Source organism: Varanus komodoensis, unplaced genomic scaffold, assembly GCF_004798865.1.
Source record: "Varanus komodoensis strain SLA01 unplaced genomic scaffold, ASM479886v1 scaffold1, whole genome shotgun sequence".
NCBI classification, from domain to species: domain Eukaryota; kingdom Metazoa; phylum Chordata; class Lepidosauria; order Squamata; family Varanidae; genus Varanus; species Varanus komodoensis.
Genome location: NW_025335268.1, coordinates 126,103,593 through 126,119,795, shown reverse-complemented (window position 1 = coordinate 126,119,795; position 16,203 = coordinate 126,103,593).

Here is a 16,203-nt window from a genome sequence, read left to right as displayed (position 1 = left end):
TCATTCTTCTGAAGGAAAAAAATCCATTTTTATTTACACACTGAAAAGAACCCATGATTTGTCGTTGGGCTTAAACCATGGCTTGATAACATGGTTGGATTCGGACTACACAACAGATTTCAACAACAGCCCATGATTTAGTGTTAGTCCACACTCAACCCATACTCAGTCTTTCAGTGTAGGTTATCAAGGTGTCTGAACCCAGCCACCATAACCCAACAAGCTTCAAGGTTGGCCAGGGCTTTGGAACCAAATCTCCCCAGCCTAAGCCCAATATGCTATCCTCCGCACCACAAAATTATTATTATTATTACATAATATTTAGCAAGGAACCCAGTGCGGCTTACATGATTCTCTTCCTACCCATTCTATCCTCAGAACAATAACTTTATGATGTAGGTTAGGCTGAGGGTCCATGATTGACCAATAGTCACCCAATTAGCTTCATAGTTGAGTGAGAACTAGAACCCAGTTCTCTTGAGTCTACAGTGGCTCTCAGTTCACATTTACATTTGCATTGGTTGAATTTTGATTATTTCAATGTATTTCATTTGTTTTCAATTATTTTATTTTTGTACTGCCCAGTGGCCAAAGCTCTTTGGACAGTTCATGAAAGTTAAAATAAATACTAAATAATAATGCATAAGATAACATCTTTAGTATACCAACACACACACACAATGTCAACAGCTAACAATGCAATACCAAGCCATAACAATACGATAAGACAACTGACATTAACAGTCCAATCATATGCCTAGGAGTAGAAAAAAGTCTTAACCTGGTGCTGACAAGATGGCAGCACTGGTGCCTATAGAAACAGCTTTCCAAAAACTGAGAGCCACCACCAAAAAGGCGTTCTCTTTTGTTGCCATCCTGAGACTCCTGAAGAGGAGGACCTCAAATGCCAGTTGTAGTGTCTGGGTAGACTCATATCAGGAGCTGGCAAGTATTGCAGTCCTGAACCATGTAAGTCTTCATAGGTCAAAACCTGCACATTGGACTGGACTCAGCAAGCCAGTGAAGCTGCCCAGAAGGTATTATATGCTCAGATCTACTGCTTCATCTTCTCAATATATTGTGAATATCACAGTTATAAAATTGGGAATGCTTTCAGGTGATGTATCTAGGGTGCCATTCCCTGCCTTATTCATGGAATGTTTTGCATGGAGTGGTAGTGTCCCAGACAAGATCCTCCTCTCATATTTTAACATAATTTCTTCTTCCTTTTTTCTTAGCATGGAAACTCTGTTACATTTTTAAAAAAAGAATACCTGTACAGTTCCTTCTGCAAGTTAGGCTTAGGATGCCTCCATCTGGAAGCACCCTGAAATTAAACCAGAATGTATCAGATGGCACAGTTCTGATCTGCCTCTACTTATTTGCCTTTGGACAGCCTTTGAACAAAGTCCTGACCAGCTTCAACTAGTCTGACCTTTTGTGCTCCCTCGTTATTGGAAGTCTCTGTTGCAGCTGGCTGTTTGTTCCAGGTTCTTGAGGTGGGGGAAGGATTTTTCTAGTACATCAGACAGGGTGGAGCACTGATGGCCTCCATCCAGTAAATCTCAATTGTTTGGTTTTGGCACTTGCAGGTGAAAGCTGTTTGAAGTCAACTTCTTGATGCTAGAGGAAGTATTTCTGTAATTATGCAAAGCTACTTTCCACTGTGACTCAGTGCTGATTCCATTGTGCCAGATAACTATCTGATAGATTTAATAAGAGGAGGGTCTCTCTTATGCCAACAAAATCAGGCTGGATTCTTGGTGGGGGAAGAGAATTAGGCCAGACCCCCAGAAGTTGCCCACACAGATGTATATAACACATGTGCCCTTTCATGCATTTTTGTACCCATATGCAGGTGCATGAGAGTCATACACCCTTCTAAGAGGGAATACACCCTTCTAAGCATGTGTAACAAATACGGGCCTGCATATGTAAACATAGCCTGTTAAGAGCACTTGCAGCTCCAGTACTTGGCATTCTGAGTGCAGTTCAGTTGCAAGGTTAAATAAATATCTGACTGCAGCTCAAGGAAATGAGTGAAAGCGTTGAGAAAGAAGAAACCCAGATCCCTGGAGAGATGAACTCCATGCACAGCCTGTTTGCATGCTCTTGGGCTGAAGGCTCCCCACCCCCCACCCCCGACAGGCCCTACTGCAGATCCCTTTCAACCTGCTGTTTTTCCCAACAGCTCCTGACTTCTCTAGGAGCCAAGTGGACAGGCCAGTAATTCCTCTCATTCTTCCCTTGGGTTTAATGCATTCCCTCCAGCTTACTGGCAGCTTCTAAAGATCCATCTTTAGCTCATGACTTCCACCCTCTCTGCAAGAATTCATTATAGCAGAGAGAGCTTCTTACCTGGGAAATCCTACCGCTGGGGAAAGGAAACAAGTGATGACAAGTATCTTGCATTCTCTGACAATCCAGTAGGAAATAGGCAAACAGCAAGTTGAATGGCATCCAGGGAATGATGAGACAGAGCATCAGCTTGAGAACTAAAAAGGGAGGGACAGTCAAAACACAGCCACCACCAGAAGTGCCTGAGGGGAGGGGAATTGGATCTGCTGTGTGGGATCTCTGGCTAAGCCAGCTGAAACTCAGCCATTTGCTTGGTTAGTAATACACCACGCCAGCTGGCTTCTATCATCTGTCCGGCCTTGTTTGAAGAAAGAGTGAGGCATGATAATGTGTTGCCACCTTTAAAGAGGTAGAATTTTATTCCGCGGTTTTGCAAGATAGGGTTAATGTGGAACTTTGAACGAGAGGCCTGCTCCAGCCAGAGATCAGGCTGCTTCATTACCGTCACTGCTTGACAATCCCTCCCAAACTGGCCTCTTGCCCTCTCCGCTCAATTGCTTTCCTGGCCCAGGGTTCTTCATCTCCAAAGCAGACTTGTCTGACCATTTTCTTCATGCCAACAGGGCACACATCTCCCTTGCTGAGGTTTTTCCACAGCTTTCTATTTCATTGACTTCTCCCTTCCCCAGATGTTTACTTCCTTTACCTTTCTTTCAGTTAAGCCTCTGCCTCATCCACTTTATTCTCTCTGCTCTCAGTTTTTCAGAGGACTACCAACCAAACAATTTCCCCTTTCTTCACCTTTTGTGTTTCTTACCTTCCTCATTCTCTGGACTTCCCCCCACCCCCACTTAGATTTCTACCCTGACTGCAGTTCTCCATCTCTGATCCCTTTCTTCTGCCAACAGTAATATAATCCTTCCTACTCTTAGGTATTGCATAAACAATTTCCCATCACTAGCCAAATGGGAAATGTTGCCACCAAAACAAAACAAGTCTGCAGAAAATTTGGTTTCTAGCTGGGATCAGTTGATGAGGTGCCAACTGCTAGTGGTGAAGAACCTCAGGTCCAGAGCCAAAATGAGTCTTCCTGGCATCTGTTTCCCCAGCAAGTCACTCCCCTTCCCACTGGCCCCACCCCTTTCCCCAACCACCTATAGTTTGGTGATATTCCAGCATTTGTGCAGTTTCCACACCCCATTCAGAAAGGTTGAAATGCCTCTTCTAAGGTTTTGTCACTCATGGCAAGAGCTTTCAGCTAAAATTTACTGGTATGCTGGTGCCTTTTGTCATTGCCTGCACCCACCATTAGAACGCAGCCTCTGAGAACTTATCTGAAACAGATTCAACCCTTCTGTGAAAGAGATTCTGCATTCCTTTTTTAATCTGATATTTTATTATCCTCCCTTAAGCCACCTTGAAGCAAACCTGAAAGGTGGGCTATACATCCTTAACATAAAGAAATAATCTTGGGAGTTCACTGAGTTCTGCAGCAGCTTTCCCTTGCATCCAAAATAGTTTCCCTTGTTGTACCACACTACTGTACAGCACTGTGGGTTTAGGTACCATATGTCTCCCTCAACCAGTTAAAACATGGGTAATCTCCAGGGGCTTTTGAGCACACCTCTCAGCTGGGCTTGTACTTGCATACATGAAACTAAAGGTACTTTCCTCACAAAAATCCTGAATGTGTTTTTAAATGTAAATGTTAGAAACCAGTCATTGTTGACTGCATTATAATCTTAGACATCTTTTCTGAGAACCTGTCCTTCCCGAGTTCAGTGGAACCTAGTCCCAGCTAAGTATGTTTAGGATCACAGGCTTTATAATACAAATATAGTAGGCAACTAAACTGAATAACAGATAGATGGCCATACCACATAATTTAATTACTGAAAACAAACCTAGTGATATATGACTGTTTATCACATGGTGGACATGTCATCAGCAGAGCTGGCTGGAGCCAGGGGTCAGACTAGATGGCCTGGGAGGCACCTTCTGACTTGCTCTGTTTCTATGTTTCTATGTATAGTATGTATATGACTCATTTGAAATGAAAGAATATTTATTTCATTTCTATACTGCCCAACAGCTCTGGATCATTTACAGTAGCTCATGAAAACAAAATACAATGCAAATAAAACAACTATACAAATGCACAAGTAATATACAGACTAAGTAGACCTGCTAAAAATACCTGGCATGGGTTCCCCCACCTTGCCATTAAATAAGCCTTAAATATCTTGAAATGCCCCAGCACAGAGGACTGTCTTAACCTGGTGCCAAAAGGGTGCCAAAGGGGGCACCAGGTGAGTCTCAGTGGGTACATTGTTCCAAGGTTGCGGGGGGGCTGTCACTGAGAAGGTCTTCCCCCTTGCAACTACCTTTCAAGCCTCTCTCAGAGGTAGGATTCAAGGGAAGGCCCCAGATGTTAAGCATAACATTTGGACAGATAGTGGCTGGGAAAGTCATTCTGTCAGGTATTGCCCAACTTACACACACAGGGACACTTCACACACCTGTTAAGTCATTTTGAATATTTGAATAAACCATGCCAACCAAGGGTTGAGTATTCAACATGGCCACCTGCACATACTGACGTGGAGATCTTGTGAACCAGGAAACAGTGTTGTAATGTAAGCATTCTTCCAAAGGAGAAAAAAAGTGTTAGAATTTTATCTGAAGGCTAAAAGCTAAATTCCTAGTGATATTTAAACTAATTGCTATGGAACGCTTTGTGTTCTCAAACCCAGGTCTTGCCAGTCCAAATTACATCTTTTCCACATGGTGCCTAGAGAAGGTATTAAGGCAATACAGGACCCCCCCCCCCCATTTTGATGTGCTATGTTTTGAACTCAGTTTATACAAGAAGCTGTTTTTAATCCCTCTTTGTACCTCAGCTTTCGCACCTGTCCAAATATAATAGATAACCGCTATTACTTTTTCCAGGTTTGAAGATGGCATTCTCAAAATGAGTATAAAGCATTGCCATCACAATGAATGTTTCATTCTTTTCTGCAAATCAAAGAACAGCACACCTCATTCTAACATTCTGACCCCCTTCAACTGGGAAGATGGGAGAGGCCTTTTGCTATGATCCGGTTAGTAAAAGGTTAAACTCATCTTTTAAATTGTTTTTTCTTCATGCCTTCACAGAGGCTCTCTTTCTGTCTAGCTTGTTTTGCAAAGGGCTATTTCAGAAGGGTTAACTCTCTGGGAAGATGTGATCTCACTGTGTAAATAGTTCCTCTCTGCCACCCCCATCTCTCCATGATGCACTGATTAGAGAAAGAAAGAGGCGAAGAAAGAATTTCCCTCTGAACTGGCAAACAACAAACTGAGATCATAGGCAACACCACTCCTCCCTCCCCAAAAAACCCACAAAAAACCCAGAAGACTTGTTTGGACTACATATTTATTTATGGGAAGATAACATTTTATGTGTCTTAAGAGTACTCCCTCACTGAAAGTTTCTTCCACATTTCACCTATGGTCCCTTTTTATTAAAAGGTAGTTTTGTGTAGTGATTTTAAAGTTCCACACAAGTATTGCAAAACCTTCAAGTATGAACTGACAAAACACCACTGTGTTCAGAGATAGCACAATACTATGAGTGCCTTTGAACAAACCTTTTAACTAATAAGGCCATAGGACATGGTTGGTTGGTTGATTTTTACATCTAACCACAGTTTATCATCACATCTGAGCTTAGATTAACTGTGATTAGCCTTAACTCTTGATTAGGAAAACAAACCAACTCAAATAGTGGTTTCTAAACTTAGCTTGCATTCCTAAACATGGTGTAGAGAAGTTGGTGTCATCCAGATACATTGACTACAGCTCCCAGAGACCCTGAACATTGGCCATGCTATCTGAGTTTCATGGGAACTGCAGTGGAAGATCTGGGTTACCAGTCACTGTCTTAAACCATGGTGAAGCCAAAGGGGTAACAGAGCCAAGGCTAACAAGAGCCAAGGTGCTTTTCTTATCAGGGATATTAACATTATCTGCCTCCACCAGCAGAACTCCCTGTTCCCTCTGAGCTGAGGGAAATGCATTTTCCCAGCAACCATATATTGTTTCCCATTGTAAACGCAAAGTATTTGGAGACAGCTTAGTCCTGAATGGGCAATCAAGACCTGTTTGCTTTACAGGCATTCTGCTCCTCCTCCAGGTCTGTTGCTGTGGATTAACATCGCTGCCTGAACTTTTAGACTCTCCTTATGGAGGTTTGGGGATTGTTGTGTAGAGCACCAGCATATCAACATTTACCAGCACATCACTGGTTAAGACTAGCCAAAGTTTTGAATCTCATGTATACAATGCTAAAACATAGTTTAACAGAACATCTGAATTCAGCCTGTTGTCTAACCTGTTGTAGAATAGTGCTTAGTGACATGGTTAGCGATGGTGCCTAGCATGATATGGTCTGCATAACATGTCTGCCTGCCTTTCGTCTGCTCAGCAATTCCCAGAGGAAACATTTTGTCAATTTCTATTGCACAATGAAGTCAATTTCACCTCCATATATTCTTCTGTACTCACAGCAGAGACAGCACTGACATATTGTCAGTTGCATCACTCCCAAGCCAGTTTACTTGCCAAAAACTGAAATATGACTGTGCACCTTCAAAAATGGTACCTTCACAGGACCAAAGGAACCAGACACAGACATAGGTGAGTATTGTACTCTCTGGGAGACAGAAGGGTGCATAGGGCTTATAGGGTTAAATGCCCGCAAAGCCACAGTCTATTCAGTGCCACTTATGTATATTTCTGCATGATGCCCCAGCTGAGCACTGGTGTGAAAACCACTCCTCCTGTCTTGGTGCAGCAGCAGTGGAGGTGGTAGGCAACAGAGATTGGACAGCACTATCATGTGTGCATTCATGATTAATTAACACATTAATCCTGAGCTGGAGAAAGACCTTCAGAACACAGTGTTTGATGTGTAAGGTAGCTGAGCATCACAATCTGGAGAAAAAAATCATTCCAGGATAACTAAATGTAAATCCTGACAACTGTACTAGTTTTTATAGTTTTAGCAGATTGCATCCCAAGTTTGTTTGTTTTTTCCATTTTTATACCACCCAATAGCCAAGGCTCTCTGGGCAGTTAACAAAAGCTAAAATTAAACAGAAGTTTAAAAGACACACACAAGTTCTTTCTCGATACTCTTTATTGGGCTGGTTACATCATCAAAATATAGTAGCTCATGCTGTGCCTGGGCAGTGTTTATGGAAATGGCATCCCACATGGATCTGGTATGCACACAATTTAAATCAGCCACCATGCTTAAATAAGCCAAATTGACTTAGTTTGAACATGCAAGGTGTGTAATTATAGACGTACTTTTGCAAGTTTATGATCTCTTATTAATTTTCTTCATCTGGAATATAATTCTCCTTTTAAATAGAAACCAGCTTGGTTTTCATAGACCCTTTCCTGTTATTTAACCATGTTGGCATCCTTCTATATTTTCTTGTGCCTTCTATTATGTGGCACACATTTAGTTGAGTCCCTATTATACTTCAGGAACTTTTCCCAATAGAGTTTAAGCTTCTAACTGTATACTGCAGATTCCCTTTAACAAATCCCACCCATATTCTATTAATGTTAAATAATGCTGTGATGGACTTGCTGGGAAATTTTCCACTCATATATATGTTGGATTTGATAGTGTTGAAGTCACTATTTCCAAGCAACTTGATATTTACAGTTTTCATCAGATCCTAGACATTGCTTGGAATTAAATCAAGACAAGAGTTTGCCTTTTGTGTTTATACAACTAACTGTTCCAGTGCGCAATAATTTATTGTATCAGAGACTTTATTTCCTTGACATGATTCAAGTTTACATTGATTCAGTCAATTTGAGGTCATTCGCTTTTATTATTTATTCTACTGCCTCCTTTGTTCTTTACAAGAAAGGTTACCTTCATTATTTTGTTCATGATATGCAGATAAAAAATATCCCTGTTTCTGCATTGCTTTTTTTTAGTCTGGAATTTCTACCTGGTCCTGTGGATAATTTTGTTCAAGATTTCTTATTTGATATACTGACCAACATCACTTCCAGTGCAAGCTACTTTGTGCTTTATATATTTTTAAACATAGTGAGTTGGATTCAGGTTGGTCATTCTGTGAACAAAAGACTCATTTCTGTCACTAAAGACACCAGGAGTCAGCAAAGGTTGCCTGCTGCAGCATCAGGGCAAGATCTTTGCCGATTCTGCCTTTCTCCCTGCAGTCTCTGTGTCACCTCTCATGCCGTTGTTCTGGTGAGTTCCCGATCCCTTCAGAGCAACTTTTCACGAGGCACAGTGGGCTATAAAAGAAAAGGGCAGTTGTGGAGGGCACTGAGGAGGGTACTCAGTTGAAGAAAGCTGCCTTGTATTCACCAATGACTACGAAGTGCAATCCTGAACCTTGCCTCTGATTCAGAGTGGCCCACAGGTCTGCCATCATTCAGTAATCTAATGTCCAGCCAAAAGCCATTCATGCTACAATGCTCTGCTTGTTTTCTCTCCACCCCAATGGCCATAACATCTAATTATCTTCCCAAAGTGAAGCTCCACTTTGAAGCTCCACTTATTTCAATGGGAGAAAATCAACTACTTCATGTTTGAATTCTTTCCTACAGAAATCACTGAGGCTGAACTTTGTTTGGTCAAGCCTACACTTAGGAACAGAAGTTGTTTCTTTACTCCTGCATTTTACAGTGTCCACATTATTTACTTATTTTATTATTTTGATGCTTATTACTTGATTTGTATCTCACCCTTCTGTAAGATTTTCAGATGTAGAACACTGATCCTTGGGGTGCAATGTGACTATCTGGGTGTGGTACAGAATAATTGTACATTGAGGATGTTCATCTGGTACATAATTGGGAGAATGACCCAAAATGCACCCATTTTTAAGTTATTGGACTAGTTGTGATATCCCATACAATGCTTGGGGTGGGTACCCTTGAACTTTCACTGCTTTTCCTGCTGCATTAACATGTACTGGCAATTATTTGATTTGATGCATTGAGCTCTAACAGAGCTATCCTTTTGAAAAAGGTGGAATGAGTGCATGAAGGGGAATTGCTGAGGTAGTGATGAGCTGTAGGAAGTTAATGGAGTGAACTCATAGTTAGAGACAGGTAATAGGGTTATTATTACCTGTCAGGGAAGGTTGATAGGGTCTTAATTTCCTCATATTTTGGGTTAAATCATTGGTCAACTGTGCTTTCAATGGAGAAATGCACTGCAGAATTACCACAAAAGTTTACCAACCTGGCCTAGAGTGGCATTCCCCAACCTAATGCCCTCCAGGTGTAATGGACCAAAACTCTCAGGCTTCCCAGCCAGTGTAGCACATGACAGACCAAAGCCACTGGAGGCACCAGGTTGGAGAAGGCTGCCTAGAGTATCTCAGGCAGCTTCATCAAGAAGATCATGAAAAAGGAGAGTAACCAATAATGTTTCCAGTATTCAACAAACAGAATTTGTTTGTAGGAAATGATCCTGTAAGCCATAGCTCTGTAAGCTTATGGATAGTGGGATCAGGTCTCCTAGATGTTAACTAAGGAGTTAGTAAAACAAACCTTATAGCAGGGGTGGGGGATGTGTGGTCCTTAAGATATTGGTGAACTTCAACTCTGATTAGGCCTAGCCAGCCTAGCCAATAATGATGGATAATTGGAGAAGAAGATCAGTAACATCTGGAACAGGTTCCTCATCCCAGGTCTATAGAAATATCCATACACCATGAGAAAAGAAAACTACCAGAGACCTGTACTAAAATACTGAACACAAAATACCCTTGACTGATGGAACTGTGATATCCAAAGAAAACCTATTTTCCTTAGTTCCCTCTCTCTTACTTTGAGCCTTCTATTTTCCTTGGACCTTTGTTCTTTTCAGTTGCTTCTGCTGCAACTGCTCTAATATGAGATGAAGTTAACAAAGAATCCGAAGATCCTTTGCTTCTCTTGAACTGTGTAGCAAAGTATTGTTTGATGCCATCACTGTTCTAGCTCCCATGCACAAGAATATTTTCCTGAACTGTGGAGAATCCTATGACTCACATCATGCTAGTGCATGGCACATTCCACAGGAGGGTGGTCTCAGTAACCAATGCATGGATTAACACACATATGGACATAAACTTGCTGAAGCGTAAAAGGACTGCGCTGAGGGAGTTTCCTTTCTGTATTTTTATAGTTTATCTACAAAAGCAATGGAGCTTCTTTGAAAGAAACAGGGAAAAGAATAGGGGTCAGTTGGTGTCTACTGGGCCTCTCCCTGATACAACATGCATCTAACAAGATGGCTGACATAGATATACCAAGCTGTTATGTCACTTCCTTCAAGGAATGTCTCAAGACATTTTGGTGCCTGAAACAGGAAAGACAAATGGTTGCTCCATGACATCATCATCTAGATGGCAATTTGGTACCCTTCAATGGTAACCCAAAATCCACTGCCTGAGATAGGTCATTTCATCCTGTCTAGTGGTAGATCTGGCCTTTCTGTCTTCAGTTAACTCTATTTCCCTAAGGTCATATAGTTTCATTCTTCTTAGGACTTCTCTACACGAGGTATGTTATTCACTGCTTTCACTTTCTCTGCTGAAGGATTAGAGCATTCCTCACATGAGGTCCATTTCCCCTGCCACTCCAAGGGCTTTCTGTATGTTGCTGTGGGTTCCGTTGCACAACACAATGTGCTGTGGGATAGAGCAGAATTGTGAAAATACAGTAGGCTTCTGTAGCAAATAACTGCAGCATCTAGGAAAATACCTGACTTACCTTGCTCTAAAGAAAGAAGCAAAAATAGCTAGAAAATAAAAACAAGGCCCTGGAAGATTCCATTGTGCAAAGGATGGCGAGCACCCATCAGTGAGGGATGCCCTGTGCAGAGAAGCCCTTCCTACCCTTCTATCATGGTTATTTAGTTTTAAAGTTTATCAGCCTTGACATTTTGGGACTGGAATCCACATAAAATGAGAATCCTAAGCACAACTTTAAAATACTTCTGAAGTGGAAGGTCAGCATGCTTACTTTTCAAAATAATATCATTATTATTATCCTCTGAAGCAGGAATGGAGGCCTGGTTCCATAAACAGCACTCAAAGCCATGTTTCCTGGCTAATTTTGCTTGCTTTTCTATTTCTGCTCCAGCAGGTCAGCAGTGAAGGAGTTAAGGGCATCAGCCAGAAGCTCTTTTCTTTTCTTTTCTTTCCTCCTCCTAACTCTTTGTTTTACGAAAAAACACATCATCAGAAAACCTGCTCAGAATCCTTTCAGCCAGTGACACAGAAAATTCACATCCGAAGGAGCTGCCAGGGCAACAACAAATAGCAACAGTAAATACAGCTGCCTAAATTTCACTGGATGGTGTGCTGGCCTGCAGTCTGGGGATCAGAGAGGGCGTCATGCTTCAACAAGACTTGCACGGCGTCTAGATTTCAAGAGGACGCTCTGCTTTTTTCTTCATCTCCCCTTGTTCCTGCTCAGACATTCATACACATCTATTCCTGAGTATGTTTTCTCCTTTAAGCAATGGAGAAGGCTTTATCCTTCCCATCTCATCTAGTATTTTGCCTCTCGTTGGACTAATTCACAGAGTTCATCTCACATCATCACCCACTACTTACTCTCTCCCCCCCCCCCTTCCCTTTCTCTTCCATTTCCATCGGTCTTTCCATTTCCCCTCCATTTTTTCTCTGACATTTTTATCTCTTACAGCAATAAAAATAAGTTCCTTCACAAGAATCGTGGTCTAGCAGTATTCCATGTAACTCTTTAAGTGTGGATCATCAAGCGTAGAAGGGCCAAACCAGTTTTTGCTTAACCAGTAGCTGCCATGGGACAGGGCAAACAAGATTTGGACCACAGAATGGGTTTAGGAGCCTTAAATCTTTTACTCAGAGTCCTAACTGGATTTTCCTCTCCCTCGCATGCTATTCACAATGGGAGGAAAGCAACTGTTGGCATTAATGGGGACTTTCCTTCCATGGCAGAGGACAGGCATGGGATGAGAAGGTACTCCAATCAGGATCACAGATGGAGGTTAAAGCCTACACAATACTGCCATTATCTGGCTCAGGTTTCCTGCTGCAATGGCTATTAGTTTTTTTTTTTTTTTTAATCAATGTTGCATGTGGGAACTCATCAGGTGTCATGTGGTCCTCATTTTATAGAAATTGAAGCAGTTATATAGCCTACAGGGTACCCCCAAGCCAGTCATTGGAGCTGCCAGACCTGCACTTATCACTGATAGTTCAACTAAACTGGCAGCAGTCAGCATAAGGGAAGAAACCAAGCATCACCAAAAGCTGGTGAAATCGCAGATTGCAGCAATGCAAGCAACCAGGGACACTGATGCTACTGAGAAGATGCCTGGATATATGCCACCACACATTGGAGGCCTGCAGAAGGGAAGATAGGAAAGTACAAGCCCAGGGGAAGTCAGGTCCCCCAGCAAAGAAACCAGAGCACATGCATTATTATTCCAAAAAGTTTAGCATGTTGTGCAAACCCACCCAGTATCTCCAACCGTGCTGGATAATAGCACATCTTTTACAATATACTTCTCGGGACCAGGATATGTAGAAATGTAATGAGATATGTGCCCTTAATGTGTAAACACTTAATTCTGACAACTGACATCTTGCAAAGCTATAGAATGCAATCCTATACATACTTAACAGAAACTTGGTCTGCTATAGTTGTAAATCTTAAACGTTTAATTCTAACAACTAGCTATTTTCAAAGCTTATCTTAAGCGGTGGAGCCCAACTTTGTGTACATTAAGCAAAAGTAAAAGCAGAAAAGGAGCCATACAAGTATTATCAAACCATCAGATATGAAGGCTTGCTCTTCTCTCTTGTAAATTCTAAAGATTAAATAAAAATTGTAAGCTATCAAGCTATTGCAGTGGCCAATCTTAATGCATGTTTATTTATAAGCGCAAGAATTAAACACTCCTTTTCCCCCTAATTTGTGCTTTACCCTAGAATGGTACTATCGTGCCCCAATGCCTGTTTATTCTTGGATCTATCTCTGCTTCTTTCCGTACATCAACCTTATCTCGCCCATATGCAGTAAGTTGCTGCTAAGGCATGCTGTTCTCTCCCAAATTCAAGCATATATGGAAAAGGGTAGGTTAGTCTGCATCCAAATGGCTACCACCTCTAAACTGTAGTGAACTTCAGTGTTGTTCCCAACCTAAACGAAGAGACAATCAGGACTGAAAGTGCAATGGGAAATATTATACATCAGGGCTACATTATAGTAAACAGAACACACAAGCTTGTAGAACATCTTTAATGCTTATATCACATGGGCTTACAATAGTCTTCACTCTTTTCAAACCGACCTTTAGCTCAGACATGAAACTGGGGTGTGGCTACTGAGTTATTTACAATATTTGTGTGATGGCCATATTGTTGGTGTAACACCTTAGGTCAAGTAGTGAGCCAGCAGTACACAGGATCCCAGTAGTTGAAGCCAAAGAAATTATGGCAAACTCCTTAGCTTCCAATCTGCACTCCTTCTCTTTATAAATGTTTCAATTTTTATCCTAGACTAATTTAAAAGTGGGATTACCTTGAGGTGTTTTTCTTCTAGATACAGGTTTATTGCAAAATCCCCATGCCTGTCACCCTACCTACACACAAACCCCTTACCAGAACAGGGACAGGAAAAGTCATGACATAACCAGAGCCAACATGAGTTCATATAGTAACATTCAGTGTAGAATAGTGGCTAGAACATTAAACAGTGAGTCTTGCATCCAATCCCTGTACGATCATCAAATTCAGTGGACAGCAGGCCATTCTCTAGGCCAAGCTAGACATGATGATAATCATGTAACTGGCAGTTTATTTTTTGCTTAATGAACAGCAGTCATAGAAGCAGCAATTTGGATGAGCCATTAGCAATTTGTGGCTGCTGTATATATGGGGGACAGCAGGGAATCCATTGGTGCCAATGGAAAATTTCCTCTTGAAATACACAGCATCCATAAGAGGTAGCTCTCACCCCACCCCCTCCATAATTTCATTCAACGATAACAGAAATCAGGCAAGTGCCAGTTGCATAGCCTCCCTAGTTTATCTCCCAAACTAACCTATCTTATGAGGCTGTTGGTAGATAACTTAGGATATGCTGTGCTAAACTCTTTAGAAGAAACAGTGGGGTACAAATGTAAAGAGATAGTGATTCATAACAATTTAATTAAAATTTCTTAAAATCTTAACACCAAAAACGCAGTAACAAAAGAAGAAAGACTTAAATTGGTTTCTAAATTATCACTAAATAAAGGTAACATGGGGTTAATTCCAAATGCCAAGCTCTCTAGTTTTCTTTCCTCTCAGTGGACCTAGAACAAGGGTAGGGGTTTTTTTACCCCTTTTTTATTTTTTTAAATACAGAAGAAAAAAACCATAAATACAACACAATACAACAACAATAATATAACATACAAAAACTAAGTTCATAATTAGAAAAGGAAATGATAACAAGGGTGTTGGACTTGGGGCCAGTCTGAGGGCCAAATTCAGCTTTGGAGTCACTCTTGTGGGCCATATTCCTGTGTTTGGACAGAGTAAAAGGCAAAAAAGAGTGGAGCTAAAATATAAAACACTGCAGTATGTTTAAGCTTGACATGCTTACTGCCAATCACTAAGCCTTAGGAGTAGCATTTCAGCATTCTGGAATGGGTGCGGGGGAAGCTACAGAATAGATGGGAGACCAGCAGATAATCAGAGGTTGTGGGGAGCACAGGGAAGAGGAAGTGGGTATAGATTGGATCCCAGACCTGAGTTTGGTGTGAATTGGACCCCAGGCCTGAGTTTCTACACTTCTGAACTAATGATGAATCACCACCCGCCACTCCCAATGACAAATGCGTTCCTTACTAGACTGCACAGACCCTTTTAAGTCCTACTGGGAATGCCTAAGCATCTGAAACACCTGACAACTCAATGGCAGAATGCCTGGCGGCACTGTGAAGAGCTGATGCGCTTGGTCTCCGACAAACTGTTGCATAGTGACGAAGGTTTAGCGATAATGTATCCGTCCTAAGGCCTCTAGGGCTGGGTGCAATTCGACATCCATTGAAATGTTTGCATGGCTCAGTACTGCAAAGGAAAGGAAATCTAAACGGAAGTATATCAAAAGCCACAGTAAGGCAGGCAGGATCCTGGCTCCCCCTTAAGGCAGCCAAGGAGCAAATACAGTGGGCTGGGTGGGTGGGGGAGAGAACAAGACAGAGGAAACTCTTTCCCCATCATATTTACTGAATGGTGCTGAGTTATGACTGGAGGCCAAGATCTGGCTTCAGGCGATTGCCTAAATCATTTAGGAGCTGACAAGGTAGGGAGGGGGAAGAATGTTCTTGTAATTCTTCAGTCTGAGGTACATTAAGGAGCCATAAGCCATGTCGAGAGCTTGAATTACATTAGAGAGATTATCCTGTTACAGTTCATAATCCTGGATAATATACCATCCTGCAGCACACCTGCCAATGATAAATCTTGCCCTGTAATGGGGCAGTCATGACCCTGGCAGTCCCAAGGACCCTTCTGGCACAGCCAAACTGGGCAGGCAGTGTCAGCAGGGAGAGCATGCAGGAATAACAGCCTGGCATCTCTTTTCTACACAGAAGCAAAATTCATATCCTCCTAGCTCTTCAGTGCCTTCGGCATGGTGCGATTTATACTGTCTGCTCATGGGAATGTCTTCAATGCTGCAATGAAAATGCAATGGTGCAGCACCATTGCAATGGTGCTGCAATGAAAATGATGCTACCTACCCAACTGAGAGGAGAAAGCTATGCAGAAACATGGCAGTCCAAGGAGAGCCTTAGGTGGGAGGCATGCAGTCACTTCTCAGAAAGCTGGAAGTGGC